Raw genomic sequence first — 22,710 nt, forward strand, 5'->3', positions numbered from 1 at the left:
GAGTCTGCTTTTGTGAAGAGTTGATTTGGGAGCAGGAGTTGGTTTGATACTTATAGGAAGAGTTTATTATGGGGGGGGGGAGGTGCAGGGTGTAGGACAATTTTCTCTGTCATAGCCAAGGGACTAGAATGAAACAAACACCCCTAAATAGATATCCTTTTGGGTGAGACTCTTGCCTTTAGCTTTCTGAGATGTATAGTGGAATCTCTGTTTGATTTTCAGAGCTCTGGGTAATTCTCAGGGCTTTATATTTTGATCTCTGCAACATCCCCCTTACAGCATGAGAACAAGTAAGTTCAGGAGACATGAAAAAAGTGTTTCCCTAGAAAATTCTGGATGTGAAATCAAAAGAGAAGTGTTGGACTAGAGGTGTTTTTTGTTTGTTTGTTTTTTTAAATCTTCTTGGACAAACATAGCTTAGATATTAGAGCCAAAATAATTTGATTTAAACAAAATCTTACTTCAATCTGTCCTGTTTTATCTGGGACACTCAGAAACTTTTAGGAACTTCTGTTGGAGAAAAGGAAACATAGATATGAAAGTAACTAGGTATAAGAAATGGAAGGGTAGACAGGTACAAAATAGAGGAACAGATAATACATTTCAGTGAGTGCAGAGAAGCAAACGCAATTTAGTCTAATTGTGGGGAATAAGGGAGATGTCTAGAGAGGAGGTGGCATTTAAGGAAGACAAAATATTTTAATACATTGAGAACTAAAGGAGGGAGAACATTTCAAACTGAGGGAGGAGCATAAAAACCAGCACGGAAGCATGAACGAATTTCCTGCTTTAGAATGTTCATTTCCCAGAGACATTACTACAAGTGGAATAACTCCACGGGTGCCCTCCTCATACCTTTCCTAACAGCAAAATATGCTGGGTGTGCAGCAGATCAGCTTCAGAAATGCAAAACCAGGTGAAGGTCACTGTCTCAGGACGATACTTTGAATTCCTCAGACATCACAAAACATAGGCATTGACTGAAAATGAACAGATCCCTGGGAGGGGAACAAAGCTGCTATCATTCTTTGTGCTGTCATATAAGTAGACTTTTCAGATTACTTGGAATCTTAGAATATTCTTTTTCTCTTATTCTAAGTATAATTCACAGAGCTTGAAAATGAAAATTTCTTAGAATCTATTCCATATGGAGAGAAGCACCCTTTTGTGATTAATGGTGACTGTAACTTATCACTACTTTGAATTTCAGCTCTGGGGATACCAACCCTTCTGCACTTGGTAACATTTCACTTAAAGCAGGTTAAGCATTGATCTATATTAAACAGAGTTGTTCTGAAGCATGCATGGGTTTTAACAGCCTCTCTTGCTTTGTGGTTCTGCAACAGAAAAAATCAGGAATCATTTAGCAGCAAATGAGAAATCTACCTTATGGAATCCAGATGTCATTCTCATTTTACGTGGATCCATGTAAACAAAATTTTTGCCTTTTTTTGTGGGTATGTTCATCATTTGTCTGTTATCTTTGCAGAGGCACAATATCTTTCTTAAAGGTCTTCCAAGATTAGCAAAAGAATTGAGGGAAGAGGAGGGGGAGGAGGATTGAGAAGTTTTGGGTTAACCACTTAACTATGTCAACATATGTGTACTACGTTCTGGATATGGGAGAGATTTGAATGCAGAAGCAAAGAAGGGAGATGGAGGAGTATAGAAGACGTGTGCCCACAGATATGGATGCAGAAAAGTGACCACTTGCTTGCCCCAGGTGATAAAATCTGAGAAGGAAAAGTTCATCTGAAAGGCGAATGAAAATGGGCATATGTTTATGGGTTTGCCTTCTATTTTTTTCTAGAGATAAGAAGTTTACAGGAAAATCTTAGCTATTTCATGTAGTAAGGAATAAACTCTTTGGGTTAACTGAAGTTCACATACTTGCAGATAACCATTCTGAAAGGGTTGAAATAACCCAAATATATTTGCCCCAATCACAAAGCTGTCCTTACTGAATCTTTCTTTGGTAATTCAAAAGCAGTTTAGGCTGATGATAATCATATCTTGCATTGTCCTGGAGTCATCATTAGGAGCGTTAAGATGGTTATATTTTGAAAATAAGCACATACTTTTTAAAAAAAATCTTTATTGTTGAAAGTATTAGTCCCCCCCCCCGACACCCCCATAAACCTCTTCCAGCCCACTCCCATCCTCGCTCCCTCCCCGAGGCCCTCACCATCCCATTGTCTGTGTCCACGGGTTATGCATATATGCATACAAGTTCATTGGTTGATCTCTTCCCACCCACCCTCTCCTGATTTCCCTCTGAGGTTCAATAGTCTGTTCATGCTTCTATGACTTTGGGTCTATTTTTTATCATCAGTTTATGTTGTTCATTAGATTCCACATATGAGTGGGATCATGTCATACTTATATTTCTCTGACTGGCTTATTTTACTCAGCATAGTACTCTCCAGGTCTCTCCATACTGTTCCAATTGGTAAGAGTTCTTTCTTTTTTATTACTGTGTAGAATTTTACTGTGTAAATGTACCATAGTTTTTTTGTGTTTGTTATTTATCCACTCATCTATTGATAGGCTCTTAGGCTGTTTCCAAGTCTTAGCTATTATAAATTGCACTGCTATGAACATAGGGGTGCACATATTCTTTCTGATGAGTGTTTCAGGTTTCTCAGGATATATTCCGGTCTCCAGGTGTCCTCTGCCTTTCTTTGTTTTGAGTTGTCTCCCCTGTTGTGCCCAATTTGTTAATTCTGGGTGGATGTTCTAGTTGTATTTCCAGTCTGGCCCTGGGACAAGGTGCATGACATGTCTGCCTATTTGGCCGCCATTTTTTCTTCCCAAACACATACTTTTTGATAGAGTTTTCAGGGTGGTATAGTTTCATTGATGTGAAATGTAAAGACAACTTGAATTCAGTAAGTACTGGCTCTACATAAACTTTAAACTTCATTAGTCGTCTCTCAATTTTTGAATGAATGCCCACCACTGTTTTATGCCTAAGAGAGAAAATATTATCTCATTGACTCATAGATGAAAGAAATTTAAAACACTTCAAGTGGTGTGCAACAAAGCTAAAAGAAATAAAAAATGTTTCAGAATTCTTTACTTATTGACTCAGAGAATTAACACAAAAATGCATTATCTCTAAAAAATTACGGTATTACATTTGTTTAGTATCATATAGGATGCAAAACATTGTCATTCATATTTATGTGTTGATTTTTATGTCAACTCTTTGTGCTGCATTTCATAGATAAGACTTGGTGAGGTTAATGATGCAACCAAAACTAAACTGCTTGTAAATGGCCAAAATGTGGCTTAAATAGATCTTCTCATTGCAAACACCACCCTTTTCCTACTAAACCAGATGCTTTAATTTTGAGTCTCATTTCTTCAAAGCTTTTCAGCCAAGATTTGCAAAATTTCAAAGAGAACTTTTTCAATAGAAAATACCTTGAGGCAAGTTCATGGACTCATGGGGCCTCCATCCTAGTTTAGATATGGTTTTGATTTTAAATTTTCTTCTCTTTTGTTGGCTCCTCTTCCATCTTTTCTTCACCTTTCTTCACTTCTTCCATCACCATCATAATCCTCATCATCAAACTCAGTTTGCAAAGGGGCAGAGGTGGTGATACAAGGGAGTAATCATTTGATGCTACCCTCATCTTTCTTTATTTGAGTTAAAGTGTATCTAGTTATTATTGACCAAGGAAAGGCAAAAAAATATAATTGTTTCTTTCATTTATTAAAAGATATATTTTTATTGACTTTTTTTTTTGAGAGAGAGAGGAAGGGAGAGGGCTAGAGATAGAAGCATCTGTTGTCTTCCTCCTGCACACTCCCTACTGAGGACTGAGCCCGAAACCCGGGTATGTGCCCTGACTGGGAATCAAACCAGTGGCCTCTTAGTTCGTGGGTTGATGCTCAACCACTGAGTCATACTGACTGGGCTATTTCCTTCATTCTTTATGTCTTCTTTTCAATAATCTTCCTCTTTCTTTTTTTTTTTTTTTTTACTCTTCAACATTATCATTTATATCTTCCTCGCTTTATCAACTTTTCCCCAAAACCACAGAAATTCCAAAGCAGCTGTTTTCTGGGACAAAACAACCATCTGCCTCGCTGCTTGGGCAGCACCCTTACATACCAGAGATGGACATTCTGTTCTGATTTCTCTCTACCTCAGAACCTAGTTAACCACCTTCACAGGCGCCATTCCACAGGCCACACATCAGGCTGTGGCTTCTGTAGTGTGTAAAGATGTATTTGTAAAATTTTAGGAACAGAAACCACTATATTTTGCCCATAGTCGCAATAAATTCAACCCTTCTTCCCCTCCCCAACTCACACACACAAATCACTCTCAGCTGTAGCAACAAACAGAGCTTTAATTTAAAATCCAAATTCTGAGATCATAGTTTTTTCAACTCAGGGTCTTATCCTAAACAGGGCAATATCAAGCCTAAAATAGCAATGGGGATCTCTGATATGAAAATGCATTCTCCTTCTAGCCCATTATTTTTAAAAATCATGATCCATGGCGGGGGGTGGGGGGGGTATAGTTTAGTTTTTGGGGAGTAGAAGTTCAAATCTTTCCAGAGATTAAATGATAAGCTAAAAAGAGCAGCAAGAACAGCAACAAATGATGCTTAATTTAATTTGGTATTTATGTAAATTGACAGCTGTGTCAGGCAGGGGTTCACAGTCCCTGAGTCTGTGGGGCGAAGACAGTGACACTCTACTGGGCTCAGGTACTTATTGCTTCAGCTGGTGGAAGTGTGACAGCTGACACTCGTAGTTGGTTATACTCCAAGATTTGCCCTAGAGTGGTCGGCAAACTCATTAGTCAACAGAGCCAAATATCAACAGTACAACGATTGAAATTTCTTTTGAGAGCCAAATTTTTTAAACTTAAACTATATAGATAGGTACATTGTTATTAACTTAATTAGGGTACTCCTAGGGCTTAGGAAGAGCTACACTCAAGGGGTCAAAGAGCCACATGTGGCTCACGAGCCGCAGTTTGCCGACCACTGCACAGTGCTGCCTGTCCAAGGTCATGTGCCCTCCTTAGGGACAGCCCCCACCCAATGGCTAGGCCACCTGCTCCAAGGCAGGAGGATTAACTGGGGCTTCTGTTGTGCGTGAATCACAGCCAGCCTCTGTCTTGGTCCAATCTGAACAGCTATTCCCCTCCCCCTCCTGCCCCCCCCCCCCCCGCCCCTTCCTGAAGCTCTTGCATGCAATTTTAGTCTCAGTCTGTTCCCTGGGGAACCTGCCCTACCACAGATCCTTTTGAAACAGTAAAAATATGTCAGGACTTGATAGAGTAAAAAAGCCCCTGGACATCTGCCACAACTTTTCTCCATATTCCAGGGACTAAAACAAAGCCTTCTCATAAAGAATCCATAGAACTCACCTTGCCATGAAAAAACTAACTTTATTGCCAATCACACCACAGAGGTGAGTTGTGAACTGACCAACCAGGTACAGCAACAGTGTGTATCACTTCCCTCTTGTCATTACCAGTTCCTTTCAAGGTGGGACATAATAAGACAACAGATTTTTTTAAGTAGTCAGAAAATGCTCCCTTATTAATAGCTACAGAATGGTAATTGTAAAAGATAAAAGAATGGGTTACATTTGTCATATGGCCTAGAAATCATTTTTTTCTCAGTTAAACATATGACAAACTGTATATATGTGATATAAAAATATAATCACTTAAGTAAATTCTTTGGGATAAAAACTGAACATTGATAAAATTTTATCCCTAAATCACTTTTATTGTTTCTGAGAATGATAAAAGGACACCATAGTAATAGCTATCATAAACTGAAAACTTGGTACTTGTCACTGGCTATTCTAAGTACTTGATATATTGTTAAAAATGATTAAAGAAGACCGTTTCGGTGATGCAAACAATCTTGACAATACTTCATGAAGCGGGCTATTTCCTTTTGGAGAACTACAAAATGGGGCAGAAATAAGAAAGCTTTTATCAATAAAAATAAATGAAGAGAAAAATATAAAATATATGATAGACGGGGCCACAAAGCCAACCTAGTTTGGGTTGAGAAGGCCCAGGATTAGCTTTGTGTTTGTCTGACTGGATATTCCGTGTTTCAGGTCAGGCAGAGCATTGACGGGGACAGGAGAGCCCTCTCAGTTTCGGTTTGCTCACATGGCCCCCTGGATAGGAACAGCTCCATCTTGGGCCTAGAGAGTTATTCCAACACTATATGTCACCAAATTTAACATTGGCAATGTTCTTGTGAAATTATTACTATCCCCATTTTGCAAATATGAGGATCAAAACAGAAAGGCTAAGTGACTTGCATCAGGTCACACAGAAGGCACACCTAAAATGTGAACCTAGGTATATCAGTATTTAGCCCATATTCTTAACCACTGTGCTTCATTTCCCCCACCCCATCACCGACAATTCTTTTATTTTAAAGGTGAAATGTTTTTGTCCAGTACACCAAAATTACCTAGTATTATCTTTTTAAAATGATTGCTAAGAAATATGCTTGCACTGGAAATTGGTTTTAACAATATAGTAATCCCCTTTTATTTATGGGGGATACATTCCAAGACCCCCAGTGAATGCCTGAAACCAGTTGATAGTACCAATCCTATATCTATAATAGTAAAAGTGTAATATGCTAACTAGACTGGACATCCTTCCAAATGGCCTTCTGGACAAAGCCATGGTGGGTGGAGGTGGACCCCTTTGCACAAATTTTGTGCATCGGGCCTCTAGTATAATATGTTTTTTTCCTGTGTTTACATAACTTACCATTTAAAGGTAGCACTTCATGGCTTCTCTTTGACATTTCTGAATTGCCAGCATCACTGCTCTTGCACTTTGGGGCCATTGTTAAGTAAAATAAAGGCTACTGAACACAAGCACAGCCATACCATGACAGGTTGTTAACTGAGACAGCCACTAAGTGACTACTAACAGGCGAGTGGGTGAATAGCATATACAGTGTGAATATGTTGGACAAAGAGATTTTGTATGTCTGGGGTTGGAGGAATCAAGATTTCATCACACTACTTAGAAAGGTGTACAATTTAAAACTTTTAAATTGTTCATTTCTTGAATTTTCTATTTAATATTTTTGTACCACGGTTGACTGCAGGTAACTGAAACTGGAAAGTGAAACTCAAATGAAGGAATCTGCTATAAAAAGATGGGAGTTAGATGCTCTCTTCACATACTCAGGTTTCCTGCATTTGTCTTTGTCAATATCTTACCCAGAACTTTTATTTTGCTCTGAAAACTGTAGGAATTATGACTATTTCACCATAAATGTGACTACCTTCTTGTCACTTCTGTCCTGGTCCCTAAGTCTTTAGCTCATCAGCAACTAAATATTGGCTCAATTCTTTACCAATGCTCTAAACTTGTCCTGGAAAAGTCATTAATTTCTTAGTTATTTGAATACTTGTAGTTTTAAAATCCTTTTAAGTTACTATGAAGCCTTTGGGATTCTCTGTTCCATAGCTGTCTAGAGAGAAGAGGTTTATAAACATGTTTTTAGGTTTATAAGGGAGGCTATTAATGGACAAAACCTTCTCCAAACTCTATGGGTACCACTCACAAACATGATTCTCATTTCTCAATAAAAATGGCAATATGTTAATCTGCAATTTGGTTTGGTTTCAGATTTATGGCTTTCAAGTCCTATGTCATATACAAATGTCAGGTCATCCACTAGATTAGCAGAGAACAGATACTTCTTTGGTTTCTTATGGGTAGGCAGTCACCTGCCAACATGTTAGCTTATGGCAGATTGATCATAAATTTGATTCTTTATTTCTGGTTGGAAACTCCCCTTCTTTGAAATGAGTTTGGGGATAACCACAGCTGAGAGCTGAAAAGCATATTCAAGGCTAAGAACTGAGCAGAATATGTGGTATCAAATCTGTCCCTTCCATCTTAAGCAGCTTTGAGGGGAAATCATAGGCAGTGCAATACAGCAAGAAAGGAATGATGTACTTTGTATTTTTCTGGAGGTGCATGTAATTACATCATGTAAATGTAATTACATTAAAATGAACAAATTTTGACAAATTTATATATCTGAGTTAAGATACAGAACATTTCCATCAATCTAGGAAATTTCCTTATGTCCCTTCCCAATCGATCTCTTACCTCTATCCAGAAAGTCAACCTCTATTCTGATGATCCCTCCTGCTTTGCCTGTTTCCTATTCTTGAAATTCACAGAAACTTAATCATGAGTATGGACTTTCTTGTGTCTAGCTTCCCCCACCCTCTCAACATATTGTCCTTGAGATTGAGCCAGGTCCTTGCATGCATTAGTAATTCAATCTTTTTGTTGTTGTTATTCAGTTATCTTCTATTGTATAAATGTGCCACAATTTATTTATCCATATTCCTGTTGATGAATATCCTGTTATGTTTAATTTTTGGTGATTATGAATAAAGGTTCAGTGAGCATTCTTGTACAATTTACTTCGTGGATGTTTTTATTTTTTTGGGGGGTGAACACTGAAGAGAGGAATTATAAGATAAGTTATATTTGACATTTTAGGCTTTTTAATTTTAACCATTTAGTGGGTGTGTAATGGATCTCCTTGTGGTTTTAATTTTCATTTTATTGATGACTAACAATGTTGAGCATCCTGATATCTTCTTTTGTGAAAATGTCTTTTCAAAAATTACTTACAATTTATTGTAAGAGTCCTTGATTTAGCCTGAGTACACATCCTTTTGTCAAATATATGTATATTTAATGCTTAATTTTGGTCCTCGCTTGTCCTTTTATCTTTATCCATAACACCACTCTATGTATGATGTAAGATGTTTACAACACTATAATTCTGTTTTTTCCCCCTGTCCTTGTTCTATTGCTGTCATATAATTTGTTACAAACCTCAAAATACAATGCTTTTACTTTTACTTGAAACATACAGGGGGGTGGGCAAAAGTAAGTTTTCAGTTGTTTATATGGAAAAAGACATGATTATTACAATAGCTTTGTTAATTCAAAAAGATGTCATATGGCATAGTGCACTTAGAAGAAGAGGACAAATTATATAAATAAATAATGCAATAAATAATAATACAAAAATAAACTCTGTTTTGCATACTCATAATTGTAAACCTATTTTTGCCAGCCCCTGTATATCTTTCAAATAAATTAGAAAAAAATAGTATATATTTACCCATTCATGTACCATTTCAGGCACTTTTCAATCCTTGCTATAGAACCAAATTACCAATTTTCAAACTAATTTCACTTCAGCCTTAAGAAGTTGGTTTAGCATTTCTCACAGTATAGGTCTACTGGTGATAGATTTTCTCAGCTTTGTTATGAAAATGTCTTTATTTTATCTTTGTTTTGAAGAATATCATAACTGAATTTATAAAAGTCTAGGTTGATAGACCCTTAATTTTTTTTGAAAAAAAGCAGATTGTATTGTTTTCCTTGAAAAGTCAGCCATCATTTTAATTGTTGTACCTCTATATAGTGTTTATCCATTTATTTTTAGAATATTACCTTATCTTTGTTTTTCAGAGTTTGTTACTAAATGCCTATAATGTGTGGCAATTATTCCTTCTAATATTTTTCCTGCTTCAATCCTCTTCTGCGGAGACTCTGCTTACTTATATGTTTGACTGCTTGATACTCCCCCACAGGTCATTAGTGTCCTGTTCAGTTTTTCCTCAGGCAGTTTTTATTTTACTCTATTTTGGATATTTTCTTCGTGTGCTAAACCAGCATCGGAGCCCATTCAGAGACGTTTCTATTGACTGATATTTTCCTGAATATAGGTCATGCCATCTTATTTAGTTTCCTGTCTCATAGTATTTTGTTGAAAACCTATCATTTTTGTAAATATATCATAATAAAACTATATTCTGATACTTTCCTCCGGAAAGTTGCTGACATTTTGTTGTTTTTGCTGCTGCTGTTGTTTTAAAAACTTGCCTGGACTTAATAAGCAGAATCGGTCTTCTCCATGATGTCAGACAGTTGTTGTTTTTTTAATTCTTATTTTCATTTTATTAGTCTGGCTTCCTAGGGCTTGCTCCTGTGTCTGCATAGCTCAGTGGTCAACCAATGACTGGTGTGAGGTTGTGCCCCAGCACCTCGAGCCAGCAGAGCTCCCCCCTCTGCTGACAGATCTGTGTGTTCAAAGTTGGGCAGTTATCAAGTCTGTCCTGGGTTTTCCTTTCTATTGGGCCCTCATGGGTCTCCCTGGTGTGTGTGTGGAGCCTCCCACACAGCCGGGAGTCTAATCTGGGTCTTCTATCGTGCTCTCCTTTCCAGGATCTCCCCATTACAGGTCTGGTTAGTCTGCCAATCTGCTATTCACCCCAACTATGACTGCATCCCCATTTATTTCCTGCCAGACTTGCTACTTTTGTTGACAGTCCAGCTGGGCACGAGTAAGCCTCTCCAGCAGGGAAGCTGCTGGTTTTTATGGCGGGGCCCTGCCCTGCCTGAGCTGGAGGGATGGTGAGAGCAGCCCCAGGCAAGAGTGCCACAGAATGCCATTGTTCTTACCCAAAGTGTGTCAGTATTTTATAAGCAAATGCTTCTCTCAAGTTGTCATTTGTCGTTGCTTAGTTTCCAGAGCCCTGAAATGATTGTTTTTGACAATTCTACCCAATTTTATAGTTGTTTTTGTGTGTGTGGGGGGGAGAGGATTTGCTGAACTTTCTATTTTATCATAGTCAGAAGCCTTGCCCTGACAGGTATATTTTGACAAAGGAAAAAAGAGGCAAAGAAGACAAAGGCTCTCGCATAATGAAGCTACTGGGAACAGTATTCCCTGGCTTTTTGAAACCCATCACCAAACCAACAGATCCAAGGAACTTTCAGAACTAAACATCTTTGAATAGAGCCATTTTTTCTAACCAAATGACTCAAAAGGTGAAATGCGTTTAACAATATAAATAATTATTGTATCAAGGGAATGAGTTAAATAGCTGTGATAAAGAAATCACAGCAACATAGATAATTACTCATTGACAAATACATAATTGTTCGCACTTAGCTTATTGTGAAATTTTCTTATGATATTGATTATATTTCTTAAAAGACTCTAAATATCAATTTTTTTCTTGATAGTTCATACAGTGATAATTTGCATCATCCTAACTCATATGTGTTATAGTAGTTGTCCTGTCCCTTGCTCCCTCATTTCTGCATATTAGGGACATAGAGAAGTTATGCCTTTCACCTCTGCTCTGACTCTCTCTGATCTTTCCTAGGACCTCAGATTTCCTTACCTGGAAGCAGAGCCCCTTCCTTCAATCTGTGAGGGAAGGTAGTTAACCTTAAAGATGGCCACTTGTCAATTCATTGGTTGGAGCAGTCTTCCCACTTATGTGAAGAAAGGAGTGTGGGGAAACTGAAGGCCCTGCCCCTGAGGAGATGGAAGGGAAAGGGGTGCCCCCGGGCATCAGGAAGCTGGGGCTGTTTAGCCTGAGGCTTCTCTGACATCACCCTGCTCACCTTCCTCCAGGCTCTGGCAAACACTGTGAAAGTCCCGCCTTTGAGGGAAATCCCCTGGAGCCCTAGGGCATCAGAGGATAGCGCCCACTCCTTGAGAGGGGCTTTGGGGGAGGTGGAGGAGTTCCAGTCACAGCCAAATGATGCTCCCAGTACATGAAGTAGGAATTGTCTAGTGACCTTAGCAATTTTCACTAAACTTCTGCTAGGTCTCCTGTGATATTTTTTTTTTCCTGGGTTGCAAGGATTGTACTAATCAGTCTTTACCTTTTGTTCTTAGTATTTGCATGTTTTGTCTCTACTAGATTTCAGGTTGGGGCAGAGTGGCATTTTTTCTGCTATTTATTGTTAAATTGCTCCCTTCCTTATTCTATGCAGGTCCTGCTTTTAATATCTAGCACACACTCATCAAACCAATTTTAATGATTGCTCTGAACAGAATACAAAATAATCTGGCAATTCACGAGTGCAGTGTTTCTCAGTCATAGCTGCTTAGTAGAATCACCATAGGAGTTCTTAAAAGCTATGGTGCCCATGCTGCACTGGAGACCAATGAAACTAGACTCTCTAGTGATGGGATCCAGGCAGGTTGTGCTAAGAAGCACGGCTCCCATGGAAAGTAGTACCTTTATGTAGCATGCTAATATTTATCTTTGGTTTTTAATCTTAAACCAACATTTACCACATCCTTGAGGGACACATTGGAATATTAGCTGGAAGAAATGATAGCAATGCAGAAACTGAATTATATCACCAGCTCATTGCAGTGTGTCAATACTTAGGAAATCATGTTGGCCAAATGCCCCTCAGTGTCCTTGTATTCAGAAGCCGCTTGGGTGGCTGACAACCTGAGAGAGCAAATAACAAAAAAAGAGAACAACCTGGAGATATAAAACTTGTCAGATTTCAAAGATGGCTGGCCCATTGTGTAAAATGCAGTGACACATTAGTACAAATATTTACCTTCACCTTTCTCCCCTGAGGTCTTTGTTCTCATGTAAGCACCAAATGGCCATTGGCTTCTTTTCAAAGGGAAAAAGGAACTTGGTAAGACTTTCATTACCTTTTCTTCCCCCCCGCCCACTACCTTTTCATAAAAACTCTCCTTTTGAGACTGAGATTTCCTATTCTTGCTTCTTGAGGTGACATGATTGCCTCTATTTCACGCTCCTTGGTTCATTTCTCTAACCTCAAAGACAGGTGCAACTTCCTTCTGTCTGTGGAAAAAAATTCCAGCAAATATTTGCCACAGATATTTGCTAGATTCCAAACCTGCACAAACCAGCTTCTGATTTTCTCTCTTTAATGGGAAGATGAGTGGAGGAGTGAGGATAAGTCTTAAGGGCCTGGAGGAATGCTTTCAGCACTGGGTCATCCGGTACCTAGAGAGGTGCTAGCAAAGGGCATGAGACCACGATACCATGGAAGCCTGCAACTTGGTGCTTGATAGAGTGCTCCTCTATTTGTCATAGGGATGGCGTTGGAAGATGAGCAATCAGGAAGAAATTCTTGGCATGAGAGAGGGAGAGGCATGACTGTATCATTCAATAGAATTTTAGCAATTCCTTTGTAGGATTTGTGTGTGTTTGTGCATGTGTGTGTACATGTAAGGGAGAGTTTTTTAAATTTATTTTTTCTTTGTTAATCCTCACCTGAGGATATTTTTCCCATTGTTTTTTTTTTTTTAAAGAGAGAGTGGAAGGGAGGGAGGGAGGAGGAGAGAGAGAGAAACATTAATGTGAAAGAAGCACATGGATTGAACCCTGACCAGAGCTGGATATTGAACCTGCAGGCTAGGTCTGTGTCCTTGACCAGGAATCAAACCCATGACACGTCAGTGTGCAGGCTGATGCTTTAACCACACACAGCCACACTGGCCAGGGCAAGGGAGTTTGCTTTCTAAAGTAAGAATCAGAGTGATTTCTAGATGTGTGAAATGTTATTCTTGAGACAAGAATAGAATACTTCCCGAGGGTTCCTATTCAGCCTGTACTTCTAGAAGGTATTATGTTAGAGCAATTTAAAGCAAAAATTCAACTTTCCTTATTTCATGATTCAATGCCTGTTCCAAGTTTCTCCATATTTTACATTTTTGTTAGAAAGAATAAATGATAATTTGAAGCAGAAGGTTCAAGACAACCACATAGGACATGTAGGTTGTGCACTGCACATCCCACGGGGCCTCATTACTGAGGTTCCAGGGTGAGTACTATGCCCTCAAACTGTGAATTCCGTGGTCCTGGGAAAGAGACTGGCCTGTGTGCCAGCCCAGCAGGGTAGAATTACAGTTGGTGGTCTCCATCCCTGGCTGCTACTTCCAGTTGACTATGTATTTAAGGTTATTAGCAATTTTATTTTTAAATCTGGTCTCTGAATTGCTAATTTAGCCCACCGTAGGGGAGAGAGTGTAGGTGTAGGAGGAGAATCTGCTGACCTAGTTAAAAAAAGGTGCTCTGATAACATATGCATAATTTCTTTGGACAACAACATTCCTAGGAGGAAAGGTCAGTAGATGCCTTTGGTTATTGTCTCAAATTGTTCTCTTCCAGCTGATAACACCATAACCAGGGGAGCTATGAAGTATAGCAATTACCCCAGTGGACAGAAGTATGGTTTGCCTCATAGAACAATCTCAACCTGAAATGATTATTGTTACCATTGTTTTCTCCCAGTTCGTCCTGTCATTCCCATTGTGAAATACTAGCACAGTTCCCTCCAAGAGTCACAAGAAAGTAGTGGAATTGCTTGGTTTGAGGGTCATCTCTTAGCCCAATCTTCTGGACCACATAAAGGTCTGAAGTCTGAGTGTCGCTTGGACCAAACTTGAAGTTCAGAGTTTTATGGCAGGAAACTGGAACCATTGTGGTGACTTCTACACACTTGTTCCAGGAGTTAGATGCTGTTGTGCTTTCAGTTCTGGCAAGGTTCTAGACTAGACTGTGTCCTCACAAGGCATGGTAGGCCCCCTTCAGTGTGTTGGACCAGCACTGTGCTGAGGGCTAGATGCTCTGGAGCATAAATGGCCACAGACAGAATGAATGATAGAGCAGGACACAGGGAACTGTTTTCACTGTTACAACTCTTACCAACAACATCCTGCTTAACATGTGGCTTGGTCTAATTTCTGTTAAGCTCTGTGCCTATATATGGGTTGAAGATAATATATGTTGTTGCTGCTTTGTTGAACTTCCCCTCCTTTTGAGGAAGAAAACATAATTTGGAGTGCAGGATAGCTCTCTGGATTATCCAGAGTATTCAGCAGATTTATTTATTTTATTTTAAAAAATATATTCATATTGATTTTAAAAAGAAAGGGAGAGGGAGAGAGAGATAGAAACATCAATGATGAGAGAGAATCATTTATTGGCTGCCTTCCGCACACCCCACACTGGTAATCGAGCCCACAACCCGGGCATGTGCCCTGACCTGGAATCGAGCCATGACCCTCTGGTTCATAGGTCAACGGCTCAACCACTAAGCCATGCCAGCTGGGCTATTCTGCAGCTTTAGCTCAGAGGGCCAGGATGTCTACTCAATGGCAATGCCCTAAAAGGCCCTCTCTAGAGCAGGGCTTCTCAAATTTTAATGTGCACGTGACTCACCTGGATCTTGTTACAAAGGTCCTGATGTATTAAGTCTGAGATGCAGCCTGATATTCTGCATTCATAATAAGCTCTGAGTGATGCTGATGCTGAGGGTCTGAGGACCACATTGAGTATCAAGACTCAGTACACAGTATGGATAATTCTAGCAACAGAATGGCCCAGGAAGGTTGAGTGTGGGAAAGAGCAGAATGGAGTGGAAATACTTTTCCTATGAGATTATAGCCACCCAAGCTCCCACACAGACTTGACAATGAGTCATGGTCACTATCCTCCCAGACCCTCACTTCTCATTAGAAGGCACTCACCCTGGACATGCCTACACTGAAGCCTCAGGAATACCATGCCTTTCCCATAAAAAGCCCAGTGAAGAAATTTATGACTTTTGCAGCAGTAAAAAAGACAGGGTCAAGTTGAATGCCGAGTTGGTTTTGCCTTTTCTCCTGATCAACTGCAGGGCAAATCAGAAGGTGAATCTGGTGGTTAGCTCCACTCTGTTCAACTCAGTGGCTATTCATTGCATGTCTGCTTTCGGTCAAACACTGTGCTTGCTAAATATATGGATCTCTGATGAAAGGCAAAAAGTGGTCTCTGCTATTCAGAGACTTGCTGTATTATTGAAGCAATGAAAGGAAAATAGGAGAGAGCAGGGATGTAATTATGTGCTAAACTGAATGTAATCAAGTGCCAAACCTATGACACAAGCAGTAAGTACTATGAAAAGTTGGGTTGGGGGTGGGAGTTGAATGTTGGTTTAGGTCTCTGAAACCAGGGTTACAGTTTTTAAATGGAGAGCTCCATTGTTTGACTTGTATTGGGGTTTTGGAGATCTTACGGATACAGAATTTGGAGCTAGTGGGTGGGAAAGGGAAAGGCAGAGTCCAGCACAGAAACACAATTCACTTGTTTTCAGATACTAAGTGCCCCACAGTGGGTGCAAATCACACCTTTCACCCCAGACCTTCCCATCCCTACAGTGAATGAAGCATTTCTTTAAATGAAACCCCTCTAGGTAATGAGATCGTTGCTACACTGTGTTTGGTTTGACAGGACACCCCCACTGCTTGTAGGGGATTCAGACCTAAAGTGAGTTCTTTCCATAAAATGTGAATAATAATAATAGGGATTTAATGGGAAAGGCCATCTCAGGATCTCAGGGCAGATACCTTATAGTTTATAGATGCAGCAGACAAAAGGAAAAGGGGCTGGGAAAGGCCCTCAAAGGCAGAGAGGGAGCCCTATCATTTATCTTGTCTGTGAAAGCCCTGTGGAAGAACAATGCCATTCAGTACTTATATAGCACTCTAAAGCCTTTCATAAACATCAGCTGGTAAAGTCACATGACATCCCTGGAGAGCAAATGCACATTGGTCTTTCCCCATTTCTAAGCGTTAATTACGGGCACAGAACCTACGTGTGTCTGGTATAAGACTCATAGATCCCTTGACCTGCCAAAATGGGTGAATAGGCCAAATCCACAAGGCCAAATCTATCATGTGGCTTAACTGTGTCATTCATGAACCAAGCACCAATCCCCCATGCCTCCCCGTGTGAGGAACAATATCAGGTTCTCTGAGTTGTCCCATGGGACACCCCTTTCCCAACTAGAATTGAGGGAGAAGATAGCAACTTTCCTCCTCCCTGCCAAGTAACCCAAGAGTTACAAGACTTCTTATTGAATGTTTCCTGCATGCGTTTTCCATATGGGGCTTGTTTCATGCTCACTTGGGTGTCTGAGACCTATTGTGGCGGTACCGCAGGCCAGTGGTCAGCAAATTGTGGCTTGTGAGCCACATGCGGCTCTTTGGCCCCTTGAGTGTGGCTCTTCCAAAAAATACCACGTGCAGGCGCTCATGTGCAGTGCAATTGAAACTTCATGGCCTATGCGCAGAAGTCGGTATTTTGTGGAAGAGCCACACTCAAGGGGCCAAAGAGCCACATGTGGCTCGTGAGCCGCAGTTTGCCAGCCACTGCCAGGCTAACCTGAGGCAGGAAGGGTGCTCCTGTAAACTTTGGATCACACCATCAGCTGTTTTCTGTTGATGGAACAAGGCTGATAAGAAACTGCCAAAACTTATCTATGGGCTGAACTTGAAAGAAACCTTTTTTAAGTTGCTGGTCTTACCTTCTCTATGAAGAGTATTTGGAGGCCCAATAGTTTCCAAATTGGTAACTTGTAGGCCAAATCTGGCCCACAGATGCATTTCCTTTAGCTGTTCTTTGTGGTTTGTAAAAATCTGAATTACATTTTAACATTTTTATATGAGTGTATTTTTATATAAAAATTGGGATTTCTGGCTTCTCTTGAGAAAACTGAAGAGCTGGGAACTCTGAGTCCATGCTCCTTCTTGGGAACATGGAAACATTGATCTAAAGCTGTGGGGAAGCCCCTTGCTCCTCACTTTGTTCCTACCCTCACACCCCACTGCACCCACTTATTTCTTCACTAGCCCAGACCCTGTGAGCTTTATTATTAATTTATTTTTTAACCTTGATGAGTCACAAATACAGCCTGCAATTTTTAAAAAATCTTGATCTTTAAACATGAGGTCAAGGTTGCTAAATGATGTAACTATTAACACTGCAGAAAGTGTTCAAGCTTCTTTTAATTTTGCCTTTTGATCTTATCTGCCATTGAAAACATGTCATACACCCTTTATTTGAATGGATATATCCTTTATTACAATATTTAAAAATAGAAAAGATATCCAACAAATTAGCAGGCAGACTGTCCAATTCATATCTTTGAAATGTTTTGTTGCTTTTTTTTTTTTTCAGAAAGAAATAATGTGGAGAGGAATGGATGCTGGGGGTCATCTAGTAGTCTCTGAAGGAGGGATGCCTTCAGATAAGCTTTGAGCATAAGAGAGAGTGTAATTTGTTCCCTTCAGTGACAGGGATTCCTCAGGGCCTACAAAAGTTTATGCAATTAAAAATTTTTATAACCGACTTGCATTTTTGAGCAAGCTTTGTGTGCAGATTTCCAGTCCAGATGCTAAATTGATATAAATGTTTGCCCAATAAAAAAATAAAAAACTGATAAGATGGCTAACAGGAACCTCTATAGCCAGAGTCAAAACGTAACTGTCTGTGAGAGGTTCTGGGGATAGGGCAGTGCACAGGGCAGTGCCTGTCATTAAGGAGCTTACAGTCTAGCAGAGCAGATAATAAGTAAACAGATAATGGCAATATGATATGAAATGGTGCCGGGAGCCGGTCCATCCTTGCTGTTTCAAGGGACCTGGCATATATGGCATACGGTTCTTAATATGTTTGCTCACCTTCTTGGCGCTGTGTTTTAACCAAAGTCACCTCTCCGAGAAAGGTTGAATCCCCAGGTAGGGATTTTCCCCTGAAGTTAGGGAGGGAATAAAACCCCTCAACTAAGTGCCAGGCGGGTAATTAATCCCTTTAACTACGAACAATCATGCTTAAACTACATAATCTTTTCTCCCTGGAATGGAGATAAGAAACGCCCTAACCTTTGTAATAGAGATTGATAGGATTGAATCAACTGGTATAAATACAGTTGTAACAAGACAGAAACACTCAGAACTTAGAACAGAATCAAGAAGACAGAACTCATGAGACAGAATTCAGAAGACAGAACCTACACGGAGCCTGGAAACAGAAGAACTTCGCTGGAGAGAACATGGCAATAGATCCTGGACTGAACCTGACTGTGGAAATTGGCAGGAGAGCCTGACTAGAACCTGGTGACTGAACCTGGCTGGAGAATCTGGACAGAGCCTAGCAAGAGAACATGGCCACTGAACCTGGCTGGAGAATCTGAGCAGAACCTCTCTGGAGATCCAGACCAGAACTTGGCTGGAGATCTGGGCTAGAGATCCTGGCTAGGCTGCTGATCAACTGAACGCTGTCTCCGTGTCCTTCCTTCCTTCGCCGACTCCATCTACACCTTTGGGAACCCCTAGACCTGCTGGGGTTGGACCCCGGCAAAATGGGCTTTGTAGGATTCCGTCATAGTGACTTCAAAACAAAAGACTTCTAATTGGAATCAGAATCAGTCCAGTCTTGTGAAAATATTATGTCCTGCAGAAGTCCTGTTGTTTAGCTAAAAGTTACTTGAAGCCAGATGGACTGGCATTAGATGTGTTAAAATAAATTGCCAGTTTGACATAGTATGGAGTTTCCTCAAAAAATTAAAAATGGAACTCCCATTTAACACAGTCATCTCACTTCTAGGACTATATCCTAAGAAACCCGAAACACTCATCAGAAAGAATATATGCACCCCTATGGCCATAGCAGTGCAATTTACAATAGCTAAGAATTGGAAACAGCCTAAGTGCCCAACAGCAGATGAGTGGATAAAAAACACACAAAACTATGGTATATTTACACAATAGAATACTATGCAGCAATAAAAAACAAAGAACTCTTACATTTGCAACAGCATGGATAGACCTGGAGAGTATTATGCTGAGCAAAATAAGCCAGCCAGAGAAAGATAAGTATCACAGGATCTCACTCATATGTGGAATCTAATGAACAAAATAAACTGATGATCAAAAATTGGCCCAGAGTCGTAAAAGCATGAACAGATTGTTGAACCCAGAGGGAAGGCAGGGAAGGGTGGGTGGGAAGAGGTCAACCAATGAACTTGTATGCATATATGCATAACCTGTGGTCACAGACAGTGGGGTGGTGAGGGCCTGGGAAAGGGGGAGGACGGGAGTGGGCTGGAAGAGGTTAATGGGGGAAAGATTTTAAAATAATTGCCAGTTTGTTTTTCCTAAATGCACCCCATCAAGTCTAAATAGGAACTCATTATTGGAGAAGTCCCAGGTCTTAGAAATCCTAGAAAGCAAATAAATAGGATGGTTCTAGATAATGTTATGTTCCCCCTAACTCTATTACCACCGTATACCCCAAGATACTGGTAGAAGCCACTAGGTTAGGTTTCATAGATTTTGAGGGAACCCAAAAGCCTAGCGAGTTGTCCCTGAGATCTTGCTTGTGACTGACACATAATTTTTTTTCTCCTTTTTTAAATTTTACCACTTCATTTTTTTAGTTAAAATATATATCTCACTTATTTGAGTGATAGGTATCTGGGATGCTGCTTTCATAGAGAGGAAATGTCAACTCATGAATCTAAAGGAGCAACCTTAAAATTAAGTCCTTTTTCCTTAAAAAGGATGTGTGTACTCTTGGACAGCAACTTCTCAGGGTACCTAGATAGATTCTCATCTAAGACAGTTCTCATCTTAAAAGATAATTTGAAAATTGTATTTGCTACATCTGAAAAGTAAGATTGAAAAGTAAGATTCTGGTCATATAAATATGCAAATAGATAATTTATAAGCAAAATACAAGTATATTTTATAATTAGAAAACTTCAATATGCATTTTCTGCATTAAATATATATATATTTCTCTATTTGTCAATCTTTATGAAACATAAGTAAACATTTGAACTGTTTTTAATTATACTTAGCAGACGGTTTCTCTTTGAATGCAATTCTATATTTAGATGGAATTACATGCAGTTCTGCCTTTTATTAGGGTTACATATGACATTTTACCATCCAGTGTTGCTCTTTAAAAAGAGGTCTGGAGGTGCATGAGCATTTATAAGTCAGGTTTGGTAGACAGTTATATTCTGACTAGAGGCCTGGTGCATGAAATTCATGCACTGGGTGTGGGGGGGGGGATCCCTCAACCTGGCCTGTGCCCTCTCGCAGTCTGGGACCCCTCAGGGGATGTCGGACTGCTGGCTTAGGCCCACTTCCCAGGGGACATCCTTAGTGCTGCTGCAAAGGCAGGAGAGGCGCCAGCCGTGAGCCTGGCTTCTGGCTAAGCGGTGCTCCCCCTGTGGGAGCGCACTGACCACCAGGGAGCAGCTCCTGAATTGAATGTCTTCCCCCTGGTGATAAATGAGTGTCATAGTGACTGGCTGTTCTGCCGTCAGGCCGAAACCGGCTCTCTGACATCCCCTGAGGGGTCCCGGATTGTGAGAGGGTGCAGACCAGGCCGAGGGACCCCACCAGTGCACGATTGGGGCTGGGGAGGGATGCAGGAGGTTGGTCAGCCAGAAAGGGACCTCAGAAAGGCTCCAGGGCATGTCTGGCCTGTCTCACTCAGTCCCTACCGGCCGGACCCCAGCAGCAAGCTAACCTACTGGTTGGAAGTCTGCCCCCTGGTGGTCAGTGCATGTCATAGTGGTTGAGTGGCCTTAGCATTCATTAGCATATTATGCTTTGATTGGTTGAATGGCTGACCGGATGACCAGACACTTAGCATATTAGGCTTTTATTATATAGGATACATGATGATAAAAGACAAAAGTCTCTGAATTTCCTGATTCACCACAACTTAGTTATATACCAGACATGAAAATCACAGGGTTTAAGGTTAAAAATTGCTAGTACTTTTCACTGGGTTCATGAAAAAAATAATAAAAATTCTCAGTAGGATATATGGGGGCTATAGGTTAAGGACTGATTCTTAGAATTTAGTAGTCAAGTTTGAGTTATAATAATACGTTCATTGCCAACATATTGCTATACCTTGAAGCCTCAGCCTGCTGATCTATTGTTCAGGGAAAGAAATGAACATGTTCCTATCCTGACTCTGTTACTCAAGAACAACACATATAGAAGTGAAAGAATTTAACAATTATAAAATTTTGAGAAACACAGTCTCCAGCATTTGGTAAATTTTCCTCTCCCTGCCAAACATACTAGTACATTCAAGCAACCAAGGATTGTCATATTTTTCCCTAAACCAAATTATCTGGGCAGTTGAATAGCAAAGGTGACTCAATGAGAACAATGCCTGTGATGTATCTGGGAAAACCACGTAGGGGAAGCAGCACACCTGTTATGGCAGCATCTGTGGCCGTTCCCAAGGAAAGGAATAAGCAGAATAGGCACTTACTGTTAGTGACAGATGTTGTTCCACACCCCTAACCACAGAGGTTATGTCCGTTTGTCCAGTAGAGGACTGTTCACCCCCATGGATTTGCTTTTTTAAATTTCTTGATCCTGTTGGAATAGCAGGCTATGGCATTGCTGTGGAAAAGTATACTATATACCCCATTGGTTAATGCTATAGAGTAGGATTTGGCAGGTAAACCTCCGGAATAACTAACTTAACTCACTGTATGTCCTAATGACTCTTTTGAATTTCAGATGTGGTTCTTATAAAAATGGCCCTAACTGCTTTATTAGTCTGCTTAGGCTGCCATAACAACAACAACAAAAATACCAGAGACTGGGTGCCTTAATAACAGAAATGAACTTTTCCACAGTTTTGTAGGCTTCAAGTCCAAGATTGGGGTGCCAGCATGGTCAGGTTCTGGTGAGAGCTCTCTTCCTGGCTTATATATGATCATCTTTCTGTGTCCTAGAACAGTGGAGAGAACATGAGCTGTCTCTCCTGGAAAAAAAATGTATACACCTATCTCCACATTCTTTAAGACTGAGCTCAGCCCAAGTCTCTACAAAGTCTAATCCGAGCCCTTGTTTGGAGCTAAGCATTCCGGCAATTCTAATATGTAAACACATAATAATTATGGTGAAGAGTCCTTGAAGCCAGGGACAATATCTTATTGGTTAATATATTTCCAATGCCTAGCACTGTGCCTGGCACATAGAAAGTTTTCCATAAATT

At 40.2% G+C, this 22,710-nt stretch overlaps 1 pseudogene; it reads right to left on the reverse strand.

Moving 5' to 3' along the window:
• The window catches only part of LOC132226043 (large ribosomal subunit protein uL23-like), a 32,940-nt pseudogene extending 18,609 nt beyond the window's left edge, over positions 1-14,331 (reverse strand).
• Between the last annotated feature and the right edge of the window lie 8,379 nt (positions 14,332-22,710).

The sequence above is a fragment of the Myotis daubentonii genome, chromosome 1 (assembly GCF_963259705.1).
Source record: "Myotis daubentonii chromosome 1, mMyoDau2.1, whole genome shotgun sequence".
Classification (NCBI taxonomy): Eukaryota; Metazoa; Chordata; class Mammalia; order Chiroptera; family Vespertilionidae; genus Myotis; species Myotis daubentonii.